Source organism: Castor canadensis, chromosome 5 (assembly GCF_047511655.1).
Source record: "Castor canadensis chromosome 5, mCasCan1.hap1v2, whole genome shotgun sequence".
NCBI classification, from domain to species: Eukaryota; Metazoa; Chordata; class Mammalia; order Rodentia; family Castoridae; genus Castor; species Castor canadensis.
In genome coordinates, this window is record NC_133390.1 from 121,597,063 (window position 1) to 121,621,499 (window position 24,437).

Genomic DNA, 24,437 nt, shown 5'->3' on the forward strand with positions numbered 1-24,437 from the left:
TGGAAGGGCTGACCTTTATTTTGCATAGGTAAAAGAAGGTAAATTCTATTCCTTTGATGGGAGACAACTTAGGGTAAATGGATCCCATTTCATTGTTGATTGTTGGTTCACTTGTTTCAACAATGTCTAGGACAGATCTGTTGCAATTTCTATAGTAGAATATTTGCATATTTGGTTGCTATAGGAAAGCTAAACACCACAGGGATTCATTGGTATTTGCTCAACATAATATATATGAAAATCCAGCAAATAAACAGGGCAGTCATAACATTAATATTAATAGTGAAACAACTTTAAGTTGTCATATTCAATGTGGAATTAGCAGAGTGTGGGATCCACACATCTAGGCACCTGCACACAGGACACTGAGGAGTGATGATAAGGAGTTATGATCACCCTGTCAAATTACAGTATACTTTATACCATAATGAAGAAGGTGATAATTGTAAATTTACTATTATTCTGTAGAATAAAGGGCATTTTCTTATACACTTCTGGGGAGCTAATTGAATGGTGGTAATTTAAGGATAGGAAGATGGCTAATTACATTTTATCACTCTAAAATTTAATATTCTTACATGTAAGTTTCTATGATTTATACACATTAGAAGAAATCACATAACATTTCCTTACTTGCATATTATTGAAGACATAGAAGTAATTATTTTAAAAAAAGAAAATACAGAAAAGGGAAGTGTGGCAAATGCTAAGTACACAAACTGGCCTCCTCTTAGCCACAGGAGAAATGCAAGACAGCAAACAGAAGACAAAATGTGAGGGACACCAGGGGGAGATTCACCCTCAAATAGTCACAGGACTCTGTCACCTTAATCCAATTGTGCCCCTACCTCCCACTGTTAATTCTGGGAAATTTCTGGACTAGAGCATTCCTCAGCTACTCCCCTTACCAGAGGAAGAAACAATTTTTAAGTGGCTATCCCCATATTACCCACTACATGGAGAGAAATGTATCTGGGTCCCAGTACTTTTGGGCATTTCTTCTAATTCATTCAGTGCATTCTGATAACTTGCATGGAAACTGCTCCTTCCCTCATGGCACAATCTCTCCATACTGTCTTGACAGTTCAAAATTTCCCAAATTAAGGTTCTTTTCTCTGTTCTTTTGTGCCATAAATTGCTAGTTTCCTAGATGTTTCTGGACCCCTGCCATTTACAGCTTGAATGTAGCCCTGTCTCTGTGGTGCTGTAGGAAAGGAAAACATGGTCTATGTGTTTAACATCCCGTATGATCTAATTGCCTGGACAGGTCTTTACAAATGGTGGCGATATGGACAGACACCATCTCCTTAGCTTTAGTGCCTGAAGTTTTGTTTTCACCTTCCCTATTTCTCACCTCCAGTCCTGTTCTTTTCTCTATCAGTCTGGTGAAAGGTCCTTGGGTTCTGATAATCCAGGGGGGAGTGTTCTGTGGTTCCTGGTTGTCTTTCTGTTTCTTTGTGTTCAGAGGCATTGAGAGCATGACCCCAGCCCAACATTTGATGGGACACATCCTACTTCTTACAGGGTGCTAAGAAGCTCTGCAGTCCTTGCACCCATGGGTGAAAAGAAAAGATATTAATGGACCAGAAAAAAATCCAGAAAACTCTCAAATGTAAATAAAAAAGAGATTATCAAATATTACTTTCATATTCTATTTAGGCAAGATCCAATCATGTTTGGCCAATTTACTGCTAGATTTTTAAATGATAATATGTTCTTCTGATGACCTTGTTGAAAGGATATGGAAAGGAGGTTTGCAAGATAAAAATGCAATATTGAGGTAGAGTTCACAAACAGGACAAAATGATCCTTAAATATGATCCTTCATAGAAGGGGAGTTTGGTCATCAGAGTGCCTATAAGTTTCTGTCTCCTTGTGAGGAAGTTCCAAGAAGGGACTTCAGAAATGGGAAGGAAGAGTTGATTACAGAGGTAATCATCTATGACCTAACCCAGGCTCCATTTCATGGCACCCTAGTTCCAGCTATACCCCCTCCACTTACTCTCACATCTTCCTCTTCTTGTGGGGGAACCCTAGGCCTGAGAGTTTCCTTCTTCTGCTTCTTCACATTCATAGATGTAGAGAATCTGTGAGGCTCAGTCTTATGCTACCTGCTTTGTCTGCTGGTAGTCACCTCAGTCTTCATAATTTGGGATTTGGGATTCCTGAAGCACATGAACAAATATGTGTTCAACAAATGAAATGAACATGTCCAATAATCTTATTCCAATCAGATTGGATCTCATAATATCTCAGAGGGAAAACTATGTAACTGGTTGCCTACCATTTTTAACCATTTGAGGAGATTTAAGTTTACCTCCAATCTTTACTAATATGAAGTTAGTAAGAAAAAAAGGAAACTGAAAACAAAAGTAACATTTAATAATGGGTCAATAAAAAATACAAAAACCCCAAAGCAATGTGGGTTTCTTTGTAATTTGTAAGAAAAAAAGGAAACTGAAAACAAAAGTAACATTTAATAATGGGTCAATAAAAAATACAAAAACCCCAAAGCAATGTGGGTTTCTTTGTAATTTGATTTTGATGGTACTGGGGTTTGAAATCATGGCCTTGTACTTGCTACCATATTTTTGATCAATCAACCATATTCTCTCACTGTAATCTCATTTGTGGTCACAAGTACCCCATTCTGTCTGCACAGATTGTTGATATCTCCATGTGGCTAATAGGATTATTACAGTTTATGTGTTTCTAGATGCAACACTGCCCCATTTACTTCACATTTGCATGATCAATTTTGTGTTTTCATTGTTGCTGCTTTGGGACACGTGAAATGTGATGAGTGGAAAAATTTGATTTTAATTATATTTTAAAAAGGGGAGACAGAGTGAAAGGTAATAATTCATATGCTAATTTTTCTTTGAGAAAAATCTTAAGCTGGGGATATGGTTCAAGTTTTCCAGTGACTGCCTCCCAAGCACAAGACCCTAAGTTCAAACCCCAGTATCATCAAAAAAGAAGAAATGAACTTGACATTATTTTATCTGGTTTTTTTTGGTGCATATTTAAATTCTTCATTTATGTTTTTTCTATTGTTCTTTTTTCTTACTAAACACATATTAATAAAGATTGGATATAGATTTAAATTTATTCAAGTAAAACTAGTAAACAACCAGTCACAAAACATTTAATCTGAGAGACTATGAGATCCAACATGACTGAATTAAAATGATTGGATTAGGTAATGTGTGGAATCATGTGACTCTGATAGGACTGCATAAAAGAAGTTTAAGTGACAGGTTTCTTCATTTCCCTTTCCACCAGCATCATGGAAACTGCATCAAATATGGGACTGTTTTTCTAGAATTCATCTGCTCAGAACTTGCTGACAGAAAGAAGACAAATGAATTTAAGTTACAGCCCTTTTTCCAATTTGTTGTTCAGAACACTGCTCAGACAGAAATACAGTAGGAGGAGTATGGTGATATGCAGGTTTAGGTGCTGCTTGGAAGATTATTTTATTTTACACAGGCACAGGGTACAAGGCTGAAATCCCAGCTCTCAGGAGGATGTAGTAGGTGTATGTGAAGTTTAACTCTTAGTGGACTACATAGAGAAAAAAAGAAAACCTTGGATTACATACTTACACCATATTATAAGAAAAAAGCAGCAACACTAAAGACCCAAGGTAGGATACATAGCTCAGATTTGGAAACATTGTCTAATATAGACAAAGGCCTAGGTTTCACCCCTATATTTAATAAAGAATCTGGATGATTTAATTGTAAATAATCTATGTACAGAGCCTGAAGAAATCATTCTAGTCTTACTTATTTTCTTATAGCTTCTCATTTTTCAGCTCTAGAAGTTATGGCTTGGATTGCAAACTATTTTAGTATTTCCTTTAAAACATACGTACTACATTTCTGTATTAAAAGCTGTAGAACAATGGGGTTGTATTAAGGATTTAGGGAGAGTTATAGATGGTGTTGAACTGACTGAAGTAAAGTATAAACAAAACAGGATACACTGAGAACCCCTTTGAAAATAGATTTATAAATTAATAATAAATTACAGGATGTAAAATAGATACAGAATGTTAGAAGAGGGAATGGTGAAGGAGGAGATTAAAGTGAGGGAATATGGTTGGTGGGCTTCATACACTTTTAAGAAAGAGAATAAAGAAACCACTTGCAATTGCTTCCAGTGGGGCAGGAAGAGGTCCAGGTGGAGAGAACAGGGGAAAATCTATGCCATGTAAAATTTAAGCACATTTGGAACTGTCACGATGAATCCTCCATATACAACAAATATATCCTAAATTTAAAAAGCAAACAAAGAGCAATATAAATAACTCAATACTGTGAGGGGGGAGTGAAATGATCACATGCATGTATGGTTATTTTATGTAAAGAAAAATTTAGGGCTGGGAACATAGTAGAGGCCCTTCCCAGCAAGCACAAGGCCCTGAGTTCCAACCCCATTACCATCAAAAACAAGAAAGAAAGCAAATATACATTAATTTATGTGTTTTGTGTTTATAATTGATCCACTTTTAAATTGTTTATATTTTTCTATTGTTCTTTCCTCTTACTAAATACATACTAATAAAGATTAGAAGTATTAGAAGTAGATTTAAATCTCTTCAAATGGTTAGAAATGGTAAGCCACCAGTGTCACGTTTTTCCATTTTAGAGAGTACAGATACAATGTTATCAAATTAAAATGATTGGATTAGGTAGCATGTGCAATCATGTGACTGTCATGAGGCCTAAAAAAGACCACAGGGAGACAACTATGCTCACTTCTCTTTTCACTAGAATTCTGGATGGAAATTGAAATAATGTTTTCTTTTGTTTAGGTGCTCTGGTCACACTTCAGACCTCCTCTTTATTAGGTAAGTGATCTAACCTCAGTACCATAGTGGGGTTTTTTTTCTTTTTTCTGTTTTTATCAGGATTATTTGCTTGTTTTATTTATTTCATTTTTTATTCATTTATTCACATGTGCATACACTGTTTGAGACATTTCTCCCCCTGTCTCCACTCTCTCCCTCTCCCTCCCACCCTCCCTCCTTCCAGGCAGAACCTGTTCTGCCCTTATTTCTAATTTCATTGAAGAGAAAACATAAGCAATAATAAGAAAGACATAGCGTTTTTGCAAGTTGAGATAAGTATAGCTATACAGGGAGATTCCTAGCATTGTTTCCATGTACAAATGTGTTACAACCCAAGTTGATTCATCTCTCACTATCATTTTCATAGTTCCTGATCCCCTTCTTACATTGACCTCTGTCATTTTAAGGTTTCTGTATTAGTTCCTCTGGAGTGTGGACATCAAATGCTTTCATGTTTAGGGTTTTCTACCTATCCCCATACCTCCCGTATCTGCTCTCCCCTTTTCATGTGACCCAAGTCCAACAACATTGCTGTATTTGCCCTAGATCTAAAGTCCACATATGAGGGAGAACATACAATTTTTGGTCTTCTGAGCCTGGCTAACCTCGCTCAGAAAGAAGCTCTCCAGTTCCATCCATTTACCTGCAAATGAGAAGATTTCATTCCTCTTCATGGCTGAGTAAAATTCCTTTATGTGTAAATATCACGTTTTCTTTATCCATTCATCAGTACTGGGGCATCTTGGTTGTTTCCATAACTTGGCTATTGTGAAGAGCGCTGCAATAAACATGGGTGTGCAGGTGCCTCTGGAGTAACCAGTGTTGCATTCCTTTGGGTATATCCCTGAGAATGGGATTGCTGAGTCATATGGCAGATCTACGTTTGGATTTTTAAGAAGCCTCCAAATTTTTTCCCAAAGAGGTTTCATTGGCTTGCATCAAACAACAGTGTAGGAGAGTCCTTTTTAGCCCACATCCTCACAAATACCTCCTGTTAGTGGTGTTTTTGACAATGGCTATTCTAACAGGTGAAGTGGAATTTTAGGGTGGTTTTGATTTGTGTTTTCCTTTATGGAGGTATTGTGATACCTCCAGCAGTGTTCTTTTTGCTGAGTATTGCATTAGCAATTCATGGTCTCTTTTGTTTCCAAATGAATTTTAGAGTAGATTTTTCAATCTCTTTTGTGAATGTCATTGAGATTTTGATGGAAATTGCATTAAACATGTAGATTGCTTTTGATAGTATAGCTATTTTTACTATATTGATTCTACCAATCCATGATCATGGGAGATCTCTCCACTTTTTGTAGTCTTCCTCAATCTGTTTCTTCAGGGGTTTGTTGTTCTCCTCATAGAGGTCATTCACATCCTTTTTAAGTTTACTCCTAGGTATTTGTACTACTTTGTAATTGTCACTCAGAAGAAACTCTGCATGTGGCACCAGGAGCTGCAAATGACCATATAGTTTTCCTTGAATATCACAAAGATTAGCTTATAAGTGGGAAGCAGAGGTGGCTAGGGTTCAGGAGAAACCAGAAGGTGGTATAATGGTTGAGATGGATGTGAAGCTGTTGGATCTGAAAAAGCAAAAAAGGACCATGTGTCAGAGATGCTGGGAGTTCTGATGCTGAATCTGGGGTTGCAGCCAATGTATTAATTAATTCCTAAAGTGACAGACAGTGCTCATAGCAGAAGTTCAACAGGCCAGTAAATACATGAAGAAGTGGTCAATGTCCTTAGCTGTAAAGAAACTGCAAATGAAAACATTGTGATCTCATTTCTCTTCAGTCACAATATCTATCTCAAAAAAAAAATACAAATGGTGTTAATTTTTTATAGCAAAGGGATCCCTTAGAAACTCTTGGCAAGGATAAAATTTAGTGCATTCACTAGGGAAACCAGTGTGAAGTGTCCCAGAATTAAAGAAACAAACAAAAATACAAGCCAACAACAAAAAACCTACCTCACAACTGTGTTATATCACATGTTGACATGTTCCTGTAGGAATGTAAATCAGCTATAAGTGAGACTGATGTACACCCATGTTTATTGCTTCAATGTTCATGATACCCAATTAAGGAAGTTTCCTAATGTGACAATTGCAGATGAATGGATAAAGATATAATATATATACACCACAGGATCATTCAGTCATAAAGAATAATGAATCATCTCATTTGTAGGAAAATGAATGGAACTGGAGTTATAAGGCTTAGCAAAATAAGCCAGTGTTAGAAAGAAGTGTGCCACAAGTTCAATGACACATGTAAACACTAGATATAGTGAAAAAATAGACACAGACATGAAGGACTATTGGGGGCAACTGGAAATAGGAGCATGAAAGAGATGGTGATGTGGGGAGTGTAAGAATGCAGACCATGGTAAGCTTGGACAAAAAGTCAAAATGAATCCCATTTGAAAGATATACATTTTTAAATATTAAATTGGAATATAGTGAATGAAAAAGGCAATAATCCAAATGTGATGTTCAGCTACAAGTCTCCCAAATGGAATGAAATTAGTTGAACATTGAGTGCTAGCAAGTGAAGATTAAGTAGAGGTATTAGAGCAAAGAAAAATATACTAAGAAATAACAGCAGAACATGCAGAAAATGTGGCACACCATCAAAGTCCTAACTGAGAAATTGTGGGCATAGAAGAAGGACAACAGATAGCATCTAAAGGCAGGGATAATACATTCAATAAAAGAACAACAAGAAACTTTCCCAATCTTGTGATAGAGAGGGACATCCAGACAAGAAAGTTTTTATACCACCAAACAGGCAAGTTCAGAAAAAGAAACAGTCCAAGACATATTATATTTAAAACACAAAATATACAGAATGAAAAGGATTTCATAAATTGTAAGAAAAATGACATAAGTCCATTATAAAGGCAAACACATTTGAATTAGAAGAGATTTTTCAAAAGAAAGCATAAAATCAATGAGGGCAAGGAATATTCACCTAGATTAATGTGTCTAGCAGAGTTATCCTTCAGAAAGGTAAAAGAAAAACTTACCAAGATAAAAATAACTAAAGAAATTAATGAAAAGTAAATGAACACAGCAGGAGGTACTTAATGGAATGGTAAAAAATATAGACAAGCAAAGAAAATGCAACAAAAATTAATCCCCTTAGGAATTTTAATGGTCTATATTCTCTAATGAAAGACTGTTTACAGAAGGTTAGATTAAAATGTTCAACCCAATTATCTGTTGCTTACAACAAATACACATCACTGACAAAGACAAACATTTGTTTAGTTTGAAAGGATGGGAAAGGAACTTCCAAACATATAGATCATGTAATCAGGCAGGGGAAGTTATACCCTTCCCTAATTACAACAGACTTCAAAACAGGGTTAGTCAAATGAGATAAAGATGTCCACTTCACACTGATGAAGGGAAAAGGTCATCAAGATGAGATAATAATTGCTAGCATAAAACAACAAACAGGTCATACTGAATTTATTAAACAAATACTGAGGATTATAAGTATAGATGGAGCTTCAAACAATAATGGGAGTAGAATTTAAGACCTGACTCTCACCAACAGAACACCCAGACAAAAAAAGAAAAGAAAAACAGCAAACAAACTTGAGAATAAATTGATGCAATAGACCAAACACTTTTTACAGACTTCTACAGAGTATTGTATCCACCAGTTACACATTGCACATTATCATAATCATTCCATAGAACATTCTTCAAAAAGAATATTTCAGTACATAAAGCAAGGCTTAAACATTAAAATAATGAAAATGAATTGTCCCTTGTGTTCTATCAGATAATAATTGCAAAAGTGGAAAGCAATAGCAAACGAAACTATAGTAAGTATTCACACAATTGGAGGTATAACAATATATTGTTGAATGACCAGTGTACCATCAAAGAAAATGGAAGGGAAAATCAATAATTTCCTAGAATATAATGAGAAGAAACACAAGTTATAATAACCTTTTGCATACAAAAAAGGCAGTTCTAAGAGGAAAGTGTACCTATGAGCATCAACATGAAAAAAAATCAGGGAGATCTAAAATAAGTAAGGTAATGGTGAACAAAAAGCTCTTACAAAAACAAGAGTAAGCCAAACACCAAATTAGTAGGTAGAAAGATGGAGTAACAAGCAGGGTAGGAAATGATGAAATGGAAAAAAAAGAAAATACAGAAAATGATTGCAACACAAACTTGGTTCGTTGAAAAAAGAATAAAATTATAAACAGGTAAAATAATTAACCAAGAGGAGGGAGAAGACAAAATTTAGTAGCATTTCATGTATTAACAAAAAAGGGCTTGAATTAAGCTTACCAAGGAGGTGTTAGACCTCTCCAACTTAAACTGTAAAGCCTTAGAAAATGAAATTGAAGAAGGCAACAAATGATGGAAAGATGTCTCATGTACATGGATAGACAGAATTTTAATATTGTGAAAATGGCTATTCTACCAAAAGAAAAGTACATATTCAATGCAATCCCTATCAAAATCCCACTGTAATTTTTCAGACATACAGATAAATTAATCCTAAAATTCACATGGCAACATAAAAGACACCAAATATAAAAATAATCCTGAGGAAAAAGAGTAATACTGGAGACATCACCATGCCAACATTAAAATTATATTACAGAGTCCTAGTAACAAAAACATTATGGTACTAACATAAAAGCAGACCTGAAGAAAAGTTGAACAGAAAACTCATCACCTAACCATAAGCTACAGTCATATTATTTTGACAAAGATGCTAAACACATGCATTGGAGAAAAGACACCTCAACAAATGGTGCTGGGAAAGCTGTCCAGCTGTATGTAGAAGACTGAAACTAGACCGTTATCTCTCATCCTTTACAAAAATCAACTCAAAATAGATCAAAGATCTTACATCAATCAAACAGCAATGTAAGGTCTGAAACTTTGATACTGATATAGGAATATGTAGTAAAATCACCTTATGATACTGGCATATGAAAATGTTTATTAAATACAAATTCATTACCCCAGATATAAGGGTAATATTTTATATTTGGACTGCATTAAATGAAACAATATTCAGAATGAAGACAGAACCACAGAATAGTAGAAGATTATTTTACATTTATTGATTGCACGAAGGAATAATGTATAGAATATATAAAGAACTCAAAAATTTTAATACTAACGGCACAGATAAATGCAAATGGGAAAAGAATTGGACAGTTCTCAGAAGTACAAATGGCCAATACCTACATGAAGAAAATTTAAAATCCTTAGCAAAAATTAAATGCAAGTCAAAACTGTACTGAGTTTCTACCTGATACCAGTCAGAATAGCAATCATCCAAAATAAATAACAAAAACATTCCTGTGAGGATTGGGTCAAAAGGAAGCCCATGCACTGTTGGTGGCAGCATAAATTACTGCATTGATTGAGTAAATCAGAATGAAGGTTCATCATAAATAGAGATACCTGATGACCCTAAAATACCACTGTTGGTCAAATATCTGAAGGAATGTAAACCAATGTACAAGAGGGACAGACCAGCATACTCATATTTATAGCAGCACTCTTGACAAGAGCCCAGGCCTGGAAATCAGCCTGTCACCCAACAATCAATGAATGGATTAAGAAATATGTGATTTATATCTGCAATGGAGCATAATTCAGCCAAAAGGGAATTAAATGACATTGTTTGCAGGGAAATGGGTTGAACTGGAGATTATCATATTTAGGGAAATAAGCCAAGCATACACAATCACATGGTTTCACTCATACACAGACTCTAAATCTAAAATAAGAACAATCATAATGATGATAAAAGCAATAATGATTGGATATTAGTGTACAAAAGCGAGACTGTCTAAGGGTTTAATCAGGAAAAGATGCAATGAAAGGAATGGATACTTGGGGGAATATAATAGAATGCATGAGCTTTTTCAGAATACACTGTTGCATCTATGAATATATAAAGATGATATCACTTTGTACCAATAATGTATGCTACTGAAAAATTGCAAAAACCCAAAATGATGAATGGGGTTAGGGACTGAGAAAGAGCCCTGTGGAGATTCAATTGGGTCCTCTCCTTGGGATGCTAGAGGAATTTGGAAGAAAATAGAGGTGTGGGGCCTCCAGGAACTCTCTGCTCCTGTCTAGTCCACAACTGTCCTCCAGAATTAGAAAAAATATAAATACAGATTTAACAGACTGTTGTCTGGGAGTTGTACACAATGATTTGCAAGACAGTATTTTTTTGGATGAAAGAGAGGACTATAATTCACTCAGTGGACATGTGGTCTCTTAGTAGTAGCAGGTTTCTCTTCTAAGAACAAGTATCTTATGAGCACTCATGGATGAACCTAGAAGTGTAAGGAAGGACACAGCTGGTCACATGTTTGAAAGTCTGAGAATACAGGAATCTACCCAGGCCACCGGAAATCAGAAAATGCAGGAGTTGAGGAGTTGGCTACCTTCCAGGCTATGGAATGTTCTGGAAGAGCTTCCCCACTCTGGATGAATGCACTAGATTCACCTCTAATATCACTCCAAAAGGAGGAGCTCTCATTCCTTAAATACAAGACAAGTCAGTGATGGAGCAGCTCCCAGTGTAGGTTCAGAGAAGGATAGAGAAGGAGGTAACCTTGGCTTCCTATGATGTGCTGGAATGTCATGTCCAAGGTCACCTGTGTGTATGTGTGTGTGTGTGTGTGTGTGTGTGTGTGTGTGTGTGTGTGTGGTCTGCATTCAGCAAACTGTACAGGGTGTGAAATGTGTGGACATATTTCTTTCTGCTTTTATCACACTTAATTCATGGAAAAACCATAAGCACTGTGTGACATTTCTAAGTATAGAAAATAATTTATAATTTGAAAGAAAATTCTATACCAATAAAGGAAAAAGGAGTAATTAAAATAGTTATTCAATAAAATGAGAAATCTTATTAGAAAATAAACAATGGATATTGTGAAATGGCTGTGGTTTTTTCATAGTTATATGTTCTGTCTAATTACAGTGATATCTACATTGAAATCCATGTGGGTGGTCCTGAGAGACAGAGTCTGACAGAAAGAGACTCAGAGAGGGAATGGCACATTCTATTTAACTGAGTCCTCATTTATGAGTTCCATAATGGAAACTCATGTTCCAGTCCTTCACAACCACCTTGGAAGAAGAGAACACATCAGGGAACCTGGCTGCTACCCTGTGGAAAGACCAATTTCCCCTCTGTCCTTCCTTCCCTGAGCACCATGATCTAAATGGTGGTGGGGTCAGCCTCACGACCAGGTCTCCAGGAGTAGCCCAGTAAGAGCGATCTACAAATGTTGTAGAAAGAATATGAAGGTATTGATTATCAAGTCACCAACAAGAATTGCAGTTCCCCAAGACTATCTCTGCTCCTAGTACCAAAACTGTCAAACTCATTCATAGATGATCATAGGGCTGATGGTATTGATGACTGCACATTTCAAAGACACTGAACTCAGAAAAGTATCCAGTCTGCACTCAGGTGTATGTCTAATGAAATTTCCATTCAGAGATATAGATAAATAAATATAACAATATTTAGCAAAAATGTCTTTTTTGTTTAGAACGTGGTACTTCATATGATAGATACATTAGAAGAGCTTCAGGGTCTTTGAGGATAACTGATGTTAAATTAAGATATGAAAGACCAGAGCCTCTTTCTCTACACCAGCTCCTCCTCCTTCCTTGAATATCAGTGTTTTTCCAGAGCTCCTGCTAGAATGGTAACACTTTGCTGCTTTTTTAGAGCATGTTTCGTTCTGGAGCACCCTCTCCTGGTCTTAACACCCGCACAGGGAAGTTTTATGTCTGGGCTCACACTGAAGTCCCTTCACTATGTGTCTTGAACAGTATATGTGGCTGTGTCCTTGGGTTGCAAGCCACTCATTTACAGATACACCATGATCTTTTTGTTGTCTCTAGATATGGTGAACTGGCCCTTCACTGATTCTAAATAGTTTAACATATTAACAGTACTATTAATGCATGAGACCTATTCAGGCCATTTCCATGGAGCCTGGCAGACCAAGGGCATCGAGTACTTACTACGATATATCCACAGGTTGCACAGGCTAGTGTGAGGATCCCCCCTCCAAACTTCACCAAGCCACCCCCAGACTCCACCAGCCGCACCTCACAAGGAGCACCTGCAAACACAGAGAATCTTTTCAGGAAAATGTCACACATACCCACTGTTCCTCTCACTAATGTCCACTCTCACACTCACTATCTCATATTCTCCATAATTCACATTTTAAAATAGCAACAAGGAAAATCCAGTTTAGTTCCAACTCCATGGTGAGTGGCCTGTGTTCAATGCTGAACACTAAATGGGAATCCAGGGCTAGGCTCCTCCCTCAGAACTGCAGGTCCTCCCTCAGAACTGCAAAGTCAGTACTGGCCTGGTTTTTATGAAGAGAAGGAGACTCTATCTGCATATCTTCCTGCTAACTAACAATTTCTCTGTGAAAGTCTCAGAGAGGATCGCATCCAGAGCAAATGTGAAATCCCTGGATCACTTTTGTCACAAAGATTGCATTGAATTAATATCTCATTAAAAACTCTGCCTTTATAATGCTTTACAAAACCTCATCTTATTTCTTTTGGCACAACAGAGTCAATGGACTCAGACATTTTATGTATCATTGTGTATCTCTTAGTCACTTGGTTTTTTTGTGACTTGGGGTTGAACTCTGACTATCATACTTGGTAGCCAGACACAGCACCACTTGAACTATCCCCATTTCCCACTTTTTTAAGTTAATTTTGTGATAAGTACTTGTTTTTATGCCTGAACTCTCCTGGACTGAGAATCTCCTAGCTTTATTTCCTCATAGCTAGGACAGCAGGCAGCCTTGCTGACTTGCTTAGTGATTGGAACCTATATCCTCTGAACTACACCTGCCACTGTAGCCACTAGGACAAATCCTTTCCTAATTGTGACAAGAAGAAATGATGGAAATTTACAAAGGTACTACAGGGTGGAAAAACTTGGTAACATGTGTGCATTATTAATACTATATACAACATTAATCTGGTCAATCCAAGGAAAAGATTCAGAATTCACTATGATTGGTAGGCAGTCAGTGGGAAGGGAGGGCATGGAGATCCATCTAAAGTGGAGAGAAATCAAATGGGAAATTACGTATTTATAAACCTGACTTACTATTGACACTATGGAGTAAATACCATTGAAACAAAGGCTTTACCAACAAATATTATGGAGGAATTGAGCCCGGCCTCAAGGAGAGAACATTTCTAATGTTTTTAGACAGGAGGGATCTCCAGAAACTCTGTGCATGGTGATGACAGGGAGGAGATAGGAATGAGAATACACAGCTTCAGAAAGAGAAATCATACATCACACTGCAACTTCTCCTGGGGCTGAACCTATTCTCTGTACATCTAGGCACCCCCTGTAGTTCCTGAGTGCCCTCCACATGTTATATGTGCTCACTCTCACTTTGTGGCTCTTGCACAGTAACACCTGTGACTGATGATTGTTAATAAAACCTGACTCTTGACTGTATCTCTGAGGATGCTAAGTTGATATTTAAAAGCTGGGTTACAAGGTGTGCTTGCATCACTCCATATGGCAACAACATATGCTGGGACATTTCCTGGAGGATTCAGGACCCAGGGAGCAACCAAAGCTGGTTAAAAGAATCCACAGTCTGTGCAGGTTAGTGACAGGGTCTGTAAGGACTTCACCAGGCCAGGTTCTGCTTCCTGTTGCTGTACTGGGACAGAACACCTGAGGACAATTTGTATCACCACTATTCAAACACATCAGAACCCCCAAGCCCAGGTCCGGCCCCTGAGATACTTGAGTTATTCACAGGATGGAGCTGCCACATGCAGAGGAGCAGCCCCAGAATCTCCATGTTCTGTGAAGGCTCCTGTGAGAAGATACGGGGGCCAAGGTCCAGACGTAGGCTTTCAGCCTGAACCTGGGGGTTGCTTTGCCTGGGGAAGTTCCTTGAGTGTACAAGTGGGAAATTTAGGGCAAGGCCTCCCTCTCTTTCTCCCAGAGAGTGCTTCACCTTCCACTATTGACAGCATCTGGAGACACACAACTCAGTGGCTTTGTTGCTTCCTGTCCTCTTTCCTTCCTTCCAGACAAACAGGAATTTGAGTGGTGCAGAGTGTAATGAGCTAAAAGGCACAGTTCCTCTGGGAATGTGCTAAGGTGACCACATAAATACAGAGAGAGAAATCAGGATGCAACGTCATTCACACATTTTCTCATTTCTCTAAATTTCCATGGGGATTCAGGATGGTAGAGGGGCATTGTGCATGTATACCCTTTTATTCTTTCATTTTGTTTTCTTTTGCTTTTATGACATAATGAAGTTTGAACTTAGGGATTCACACTTGCAAGTCAGGCATGTTACCCTTTTTGTTAGGTATTTTTGGAGAGAAGGTCTTGCTTATTGCTCCATCTGTCCTCGACATTGAACCTCCAATTTTAAACTTCATATTGTTGCTGGGATGACAGGCACTGTCAACATGAATAGCCATTTTCTGTTGACTTTGGATGTTGCACACATTTTTCCCTGACTGACTTGGAATCAGAATCCTTTTCATCTCAGTTACACACTCATCCAGATGTAACTGTTACTATTGTTGGTCATATTGAATTTTAAATATGATCAACAATATTCTTTCATACTGATAACAATTTTGGCCTTATCTATAAATTTTTGAACTGAGTTTTATCCTCCAATCTAGCAGATCTTTTGTAAGTGCCACAAAGTACAACAATAAAAAATTTAAAAAGAGGCTTTGTAGGGAAACACAGATTATTGAATCATAATATCCCTAGATTAACTGGCAGATCCTGACAGAAAATCAGCTTTCAAACTCCCTCTGCACCTGCTCACAGGCTGACCCTGAACTCTGTGCTACTGAGCACTCCAGCTGGTCCTCTGTGTCCCCTGCAGGTCCTGATCATCCCTGCAGTGAGGTTTATGTCTGGGCTCTTACTGAGGTCCCCCTGCTGTGTCTTTTGCAGAGTAATACATGACTGTGTCCTCATCTCTCAGGCTGTTCATGTGCAGTCACAGTTGATACTTGGGGATTCCTTCAGGAAATGGTGAATCTACCCTTGACTGAGTCAGCACAGTTTTTACTCTCACCATCAGGGTTAGTAGTTCCAACCTACTCCAGCCCCTCCCCTGGAACCTGGAACAACCAGTGAATCACAGGCTGCAGAAGAGTCTCAGGGTCCCACCAGGCTTCACGAAGCATCCCCCCAGACTCCCCCAGCTGCATCTCAAACTGGACACCTGCAAATACAGAGAATTCTGGTCAGGAACAGGCACATATATCCACTGGTACTCTCACTCATGTCCACTCACACACTCAGTATCTCATGTTCTGCATAAATCACCTTTAAAAGTAGCACAAGAAAAATCCAGTTCAGTCCCAATTCCATGGTGAGTTGTCTGTGTTCAGTGCTGATCACTGAATGGGATCAGCTGGGAACCCAGGACTGGGCTCCTGTCCCAGAGCTACAGGGTCAGGGTTTGTCTGGTTTTCATGATTAGAGGGAAGTCCTATTTGCATATCCTCCTGCTACATAGTAAGCTCTAGTTAGAAGTCACAGAAAGATTAGTGTCCAGAGTACATGTGAATGTCCTGGAGAATCTGTAGCACTTTAGAGATGCATCCATAGTCTCAAAAGCAGAGAATGGTGATGCACTCTATCCAAGATATCACTTTGATAAGATTGAGCCCAGAGTGATGACCTGTGATTCTCATCACTGGGACCTAGTTCTCCTGTGATCCAGACCCAGGACAGAACTTCACCTGCCTACTTTGGCTGGCACAACCCACTTTTTAGAATGAGGAGATAGCCTTTATTGCTTCATTCTAGGACTTGACTCAGGAATGTGTAAAGGACCTGTGGTGCAGTTGCATCACTACAGTCCTTCCCTTGTCCACACCATTGTTTTCATCTCTAGGCATTCTTTCTACCTGTGCATCTGTCTTTATTTGCAATAGTTTTAATGATGAATTGACACAATAAATTTACCTATTTCACCATTACACAACATACATAATGAAATACATGTCCACCTGTGCAAACATCACCACCATGAAAAATTTGTGGAAGCTGGAAACATGAGAACCTGATCCTGTCAGTCATCAAAGCCTATATGATGGTGGAGAAAGGAATAAAATTCCTTTTAGCAGGTGTTGTAGACTAAAGTTTTCTTGAGAGTAATGAAAAGAGTCTTTAAATATCCATTGATAGGAGGCACAAACAGTATCATAGATGCCACAGCATCCTCACAACAGATTTTAGTTTTGATTTACTGATTATATTTCTTCCTAGAACAATGTACTTTAAAACACTGAAGTGCAAGCCTTCTCTAGACAATTGGCAGAATCTTCGTTCATCAACCTCTTTTTTATTGGTCTCTCATTCTTGGGGATGAAGTCAAGAGGAACTAAGAGTGTCTTCAAGCAATGACTTGAGGGAGAGACTTGCATCTAAAAAAGAAAGCCAGGTAGTATTGGTCAATGGAAGAATGAGGCAAAATGAATTTTGGAGATGGGCAAAGTTGTCCCTCCCACCACAAGCTTAGGGTGCTAGGACCCTGTAGACAAAAAACCTTGAGTGAGAAGCCCAGAAGGTCCCTGGATCCTTATCCTTCATTTTCCAGCTCTGATGCCAGTCTCTGCTCTCTGTGTGTGTGGATCAGCACTTGTATTCTCTCAAGATAATATGAAAGCCAGTGCATGTGAAGTTTGAACTACTGCTCTGTAAAAGGGTAGTGGCCAACATTAGCAGAATCCACATGGTTCTGATTCTGCAAGGATAACAAGTGGAAGAACTATAGAGAATGTGTTCTTTCACCAAGACTACAATGGATACCACAAATAGCCCTGGTGTTTAGACAGAGATTTGTCATAATGAGGGGTGAACACTAAGACTAAGCATCTTGTGGAGCCAAGGGAACTTTTCCCAAGACTGCAGAAAAATGTAAGTCTGTCAGTGTGCATAGCGTGACTGGAAGAGCAACAGGTGTGGTACTCCAGTGTGTTTGAGCTCAGCATGGGCTGGCTCCAGAAAAGCTAAAGAGCTGGGATGCCTGAGCCCTTGGACCACATCCCTGCCCAGTGTACTTGAGACCTGGGGTCAGTGGGTATCATACTCAATTCTATGTTTTCATGTTGCTTACACTGTCTAATCTTGCACTTTCTTGAACCAGGTACCCACTTTCTCTCTCTCATTTCCCATATTAGGAGAGGGAAATCATACTTGATGTAACTGCCAACATTGTAATTGGTAAGTAGTTATTTTATATAATTTTCTGTGTCAGTGGCTTGAGGAAACTTGCCTCAAGGTGAATTGTAGCTAGAATTTAACCCATATATGACATAGAAATCCATAATATGGATTTTTAAAATTCTAATTGTGTTTTTATTCAGATATATTCAATATACAGGGGGGGATTCATAGTGGCAATTCTGATTAGGCTTATATTGTACATTATTTACATTGACCCCATCATCTCTCCCTCTCATCTCATCCCCCATCACAATTAAAGCAATTGCAAAAGGTTTTTTAGTTCTGTTTCATATAGAAATATGAAGTCTAGCAGCCATATATCATCACCTTAATCTCCTTCCTTCACCCACCACCCTACGGCTACTACCTCCCTCTACCAGCCTATTTTACAGTCCTGGTTTTTATACTTAATATTTGAGTTTATGTATGCACACTGTAGGTGTGCTTTACTTTGGCCAGTTCAATCCCTTTAAATATTCTCCCTTACATCTTTACCCCACCCTCACTTTTCAGTGTTTTCAATACACATCCTTATTTCTCTACCTTCACATCTTATGCTGTACAATATTACTGATGTTCTATCATTCTCTTTTTCTTTCTCTCTATCCCCAAATTCCACTGTTGCAAAAGCGTTCTACAACTGAGTTTGTGTATTATCGTGTTTGTTTTGTATACATATTGATCTTTGGACCTACTTTTGTGTATGAGAGAAAGCATGCGTCTTTTGTGTTTCAAATCCTGGCTAATTTCACATAACATGAGGAGCTCCAATTGCATCCATTTACCTTCAGATCCCTTGTCGTCATTCCTTGTGGCTTAGTAATACTCCAGTGTTTATATATACAAAATATTGTATGATCCATTCATCGTTGTAGGGTATCAGGTTTGTTTCCAGAGCTTGGCTATTGTAAATAGTGCTGCAATGAACACCAGTACACAGGTGTCTTTTCTATATTCTGTTTTATGCTTTTTTGGTTATGTGCCCAGGAGCTGTATCACAGCATTGTATGACAGTTCTATCCCTAGTTATTTGAGGAATCTGCATACTGTTTTCCATAGTGGTTGTGCTAGTTTGCATTCCCACTGCAGTGTAAAAGCATTCTTTTTTTTCTTTTTCTTTTATTATTCATATGTGCATACAAGGCTTGGTTCATTTCTCCCCCCTGCCCCCACCCCCTCCCTTACCACCCACTCTACCCCTCCCTTTCCCCCCAACCCCCTCAATACCCCGCAGAAACTATTTTGCCCTTATTTCTAATTTTGTTGTAGAGAGAGTATAAGCAATAACAGGAAGGGACAAGGGTTTTTGCTGGTTGAGATAAGGATAGTTATACAGGGTATTGACTCACATTGATTTCCTGTGCATGGGTGTTACCTTCTAGGTTAATTCTTTTTGATCTAACATTTTCTCTAGTACCTGTTCACCTTTTCCTATTGGCCTCAGTTGCATTTTAGGTATCTGCTTTAGTTTCTCTGCATTAAGGGCAACAAATGCTAGCTAATTTTTTAGGTGTCTTACCTATCCTCACCCCTCCCTTGTGTGCTCTCGCTTTTATAATGTGCTCATAGTCCAATCCCCTTGTTGTGTTTGCACTTGATCTAATGTACACATATGAGGGAGAACATATGATTTTTGGTCTTTTGGGCCAGGCTAACCTCACTCAGAATGATGTTCTCCAATTCCATCCATTTACCAGTGAATGATAACATTTCATTCTTCTTCACGGCTGCATAAAATTCCATTGTGTATAGATACACATTTTCTTAATCCATTCATCAGTGGTGGGGCATGTTGGCTGTTTCCATAACTTGGCTATTGTGAATAGTGCCGCATTCTTGTTTCTCCACATTCTTGCCAGCATTTGTTATTGTTAGTTCATGGCAAATTCTAACTTGGGTGAGAGAAAATGTAAGTGTTGTTTTGATTTTCATCTCTTTTATAACCAAGGAACTTGAACACTTCTTCATGAATTTGCTGGTCCTTTGTAACTCTTCCTTTGAGAATTCCTTGTGTAAGTCATGTGCCCATTTCTTCATTGGGATGTTGATTCTTTGGGGGCTGAGTTTTTTGAGTTCCCTGTAGATTCTGGATATTAATCCCTGTTGTATGAGTACCTGGCAAAGTTTTTTCTCCCATTCTGTAGGCTGTCACTTGAGTCTGGTGACTGTTTTCTTTGATGTGCAGAAATTCTTCAACTTGATGCAGTCAAGTTGCTCTTACATGCAGAGCTTATTGAGTTCTTGTGAGGAAGTTGTTCCCTACACCTATCTGTTCCAGTGTATGTTCTGCTGCTTGTTGGAGTTGTTTCAAAATTTCAGGCTTATATTAAGGTCTTTGATCTGCTTTGAGTTCATTTTGGTATGGGGTGAAAGACAGGGATATAGTCTCAGTCTTCTGCATGTGGATATCCAGTTTTCCCAGCAGCATTTGTTGAAGAACTGTCTTATCTCCATCATGTGTTTTGTGCTCCTTTGCTATAGAAGGGTGGGTTTATGTCTTGATTGTAAATTGTGATCCATTGATATTCCTATGAGTTTTGTGCCCAATACCATGCTGTTTTTTTACTCTTATGGGTCTATATTATAGTATGAAGTCAGGTATTGTGATGCCTCTAGTATTGAACTTTTTTCTCAGAATTGCTTTGACTATTTGAGGTCCTTTGTGTTTCCATATGGATTTCTATTTCTCTGCAGAATATCATTGAAATTTTGATAGTGATTGCACTGAACATGTAGATTGCTTTCAGTAGTATGGCCTTTTCCACAATGTTGATTCTACCAATCCACAAGCGTGGAAGGTCTTTCCATCTTTTGATGTCCTCTTCAATTTCTTCCTTCAGTGATTTATTGTTTTTATTAAATAAGTCTTTGATTTCTTTTGTTAAATTTATTCCTAGGAACTGTGCTATTTTTGAAGCTATGGTAAATGAGGTTTTTTCTCTGATTTGTTTCTTAGTCTATGCATTTTTGGTATATGGAAAAGCTGCTGTATGTTAATTTTGTATTCTGCTACTTTGCCAAAATAGTTTATGATTTCTACTAGACATTTTTTGGTAAAGTTTTTGGTGTCTCTTAGGAAGAGGATCACATCATCTGCAAATAGGGATACTTTTTCTTCTTCTTTCCCTATTTGGATCCATTTTATTTCTTCCTTGTGAAAGAAATAAAGTTATTGAACTGTCTAGGAATTTCAAAACTATATTGAATAGGAGTGGAGAAAGCAAACTGCCCTGATGTTTTCCTCACTTTAAGGAGAACAGTTTAGTTGTTCTCCATTCAGTATGATGTTGGCTGTAGTTTTGTCATATATACCCTTTATTATGTTGAGGAAACTTTCTTCTACTCCTAGATTCTTCACAGCTTTTGTCATGAAAAACTATTAGATTTTTATTATTATTATTTTTGTTTTGTTTTAGAGTTGGTGTTAGGGTTAGGGCTATGGCTACAGTTATGATTAGTGTTAGGGTTAGGGATAAGACTAGGGCTAGGACTAGGATTAGTGTTAGGGGTATGTTTAGGGCTAGGGCTATGTTTAGGGTTATGGTTAGGATCAGGATTATATTGAGGATTTTGGAAGGATTAGGGTAAGGGTTATGGTGAAGAGTTAGGGTTAGGGCTAGGGCTATAGCTAGGGTTATGTATGGGGTTAGGGTTAGGGTTATGTTTAGGACTAAGGTAGGGTTAAGGTAAGGGTTGGGGTTAGGGATAGGATTAAGGTAAGGGTTAGGGTTTGTGTTATGATTAAGTTATGACTCAGGCTAGGTCTAGGGCTTTGGGTATGTTTACAGTTACAGTTAGGGTTAGGGTATTGGTTATATGTAGGGAATAGGAGGGTTAAGAAAAGGGTTAAAGGTAGGGTTATGGTTAGGATTGGGGTTGGTCTAGGGCCAGGGCTAGGTTTAGTTAGTTTAGGATAGAGCTGAGGTTAGAGTTAGGACTATGGCTAGCGCTACAGGTATGCCTAGAGTTACTGCTATGCTTAGGGTTAGATTTATGTTTAGGTTTAGATTAGGTTAGTGCTAACTTTAGGATTAGGGTAATGATTAGAGAGAGGATTTTGGTTAAGTTTATGTTAAGGTTAAGCTTAGGTTTAGGGATTGGCCTAGGGCTGTGGCTTGGGATAAGACTAAGCCTTCCATTAGTGTTGAGTGAGGGCTATGTCTTGAGCTAGAGTTAAGGTTAGGAGTAGGGATGGGATAGGCTTTGCTCTTTGTCTATGGCTATTGGTAGGATTAAGGTTAGTTATGTCTAGAGTTAATGTAGGGTTATGGTGTGGGTTAGAGTTAGGGTTTGGGTTAGGGTTAGTGCCAGGGCTTGGGCTCATACTAGGTTTAGTGTTAGGTTGGGGTTAGGGGTTGGATTCAAGTTAGGGCTACTGCAGGGAAAGACAAATGCAACATGACCTCATTCACATTGCAGATGATAAAATATGAATCACATAGAATAAGAGAGTGGAGAAGTGCTCACTAGAGCTGGGAAAGGGAGAGAGAGAGAGCAGCAAGTGTGGGGATGATTGTGTAATAATAGAGTAAGCAAGAATATGCTCTAGTTTTTTGAAGAATCATAGAGTAACTGTAGCATGTAGGAAGATATTATATAATTCAAAATAACAAGAGCAGAATAATTTGTAGATTTCCTACCAAAATCATATGAAATATTTTGGTATATAGATGTGACACCTACCTAGATTTTACTACCACACATCACATATGTGCATCTAATTATTATGCTCTTTCTCATAGTCATTATATGTGAATTTAAAAACTTGAAAATACAATGACAGACTTACTTAAATGTCTCATGTAGGTGACACCATTCCATGAAATGTAATAATAATCCTCGTTCATATGAAGGCTCAACACAATAAATACAATGCATTTTATGAAGGTAACAAAAATGCATACATACCTTATCTTAAGAAATTGTCACCATAAGAATGGTACCAAAATTAGAGATAAGGGAAAAATACTTTCTGCCTGGTAGCCAGGGGGTGGGGGGGAGAGGGAGGGGGCAAGAGAGGAAGAGAGGGGCAGGGGGAAGTGGGGAGAAATGATCCAAACATTGTATGCATATATGAATAAAAGGAAAAATTTAAAAAAGAATGGGACCAAGAGAGAAAGAGGAAAATTTGAGGGGATGAGCCAATTCCAGTTATAATACATTAATACATGTCAATGTCACAATGAAACTCCCTGTATAGCTTATCTTATTAAAAACATTTTTTAAAAATCTGGAGAATAGGCAGGTAAGCCATGTTCTGTTTGGGGGCTTGAAACAGTCAAGCAGGGGAAGATTTAGGAAAGATGTGTTGGAGGGTGAATATGGTAGAAATATTATGTACTCATGTATGAAAATGGAAAAATAAGATCTATTGAAACTATTCCAGGAATGGGGGTAAGAGGATAAAGGAGGATGATGGAAGGGGTGAATTAAACTATAATATATTAACTTGGATAAATGTCACAATTTACCCCAGAACAACAATAATAAAAGAGATAAAAAAGAAGAACCAGGAAAAAATAAATCAAACTTATATAATTACATGTAGAAGTCTAAACTGAAGTATTGGGGAAGAATCTCAGTTTTACAGAAGTGACATTATTGTGCTCATTGAAAACAATAATTTGTACAATGTGTCAGTATTAATAAGGTATTTGAAAGCTCATCAGACAGACACAACAAAGGAGAGAATTTCATTTATTATAATGGGGAAAAAAGATAAATTGAAATGAAAGTCAACATCATTTGCATAAGTTTCTAATATTTAATATATGTAGAGGCAATGTAAAGTTGCTTCTTTCTTTCTTTTGGCAAAGGTGCCACATTCTTCCCATGCTCAAGCTCCCACTCTCCCCATGCCAAAAAACAACTTCACAAGGAGAGGGTGCCTTCACCCTAATGTCCTCCACTATGTGTGTGTCAAAGAGACAGACAGACAGAGAGAATGTGTTTTTATGTGATGTTGTATAAACATAGGTAGAAGAATGTGTAAGAATGTGTGACAGTGTGTGCGTGTGTATAAGGTGTGCATGAGAAGGTGTGTGTATAAATATGTGTATAACTGTGAATAGTGAGTGTGGTATCTGTGTGTGTATGTGAGATAGAATGTGTTTGTGTGTGATGTTGTATGAATGTATTTAGAAGAATGTGTGAGTGAGAATGCATGTATTTGTGTGTGAATGCATGCAAAGTGGTGTGTTTGTATATGTGTGTGAGTAAGTGTTTATGAGTGTGTTTGTGTGTGAGAGCATTGTCTGTGTGTGAATGGGTATGTGAAAGAG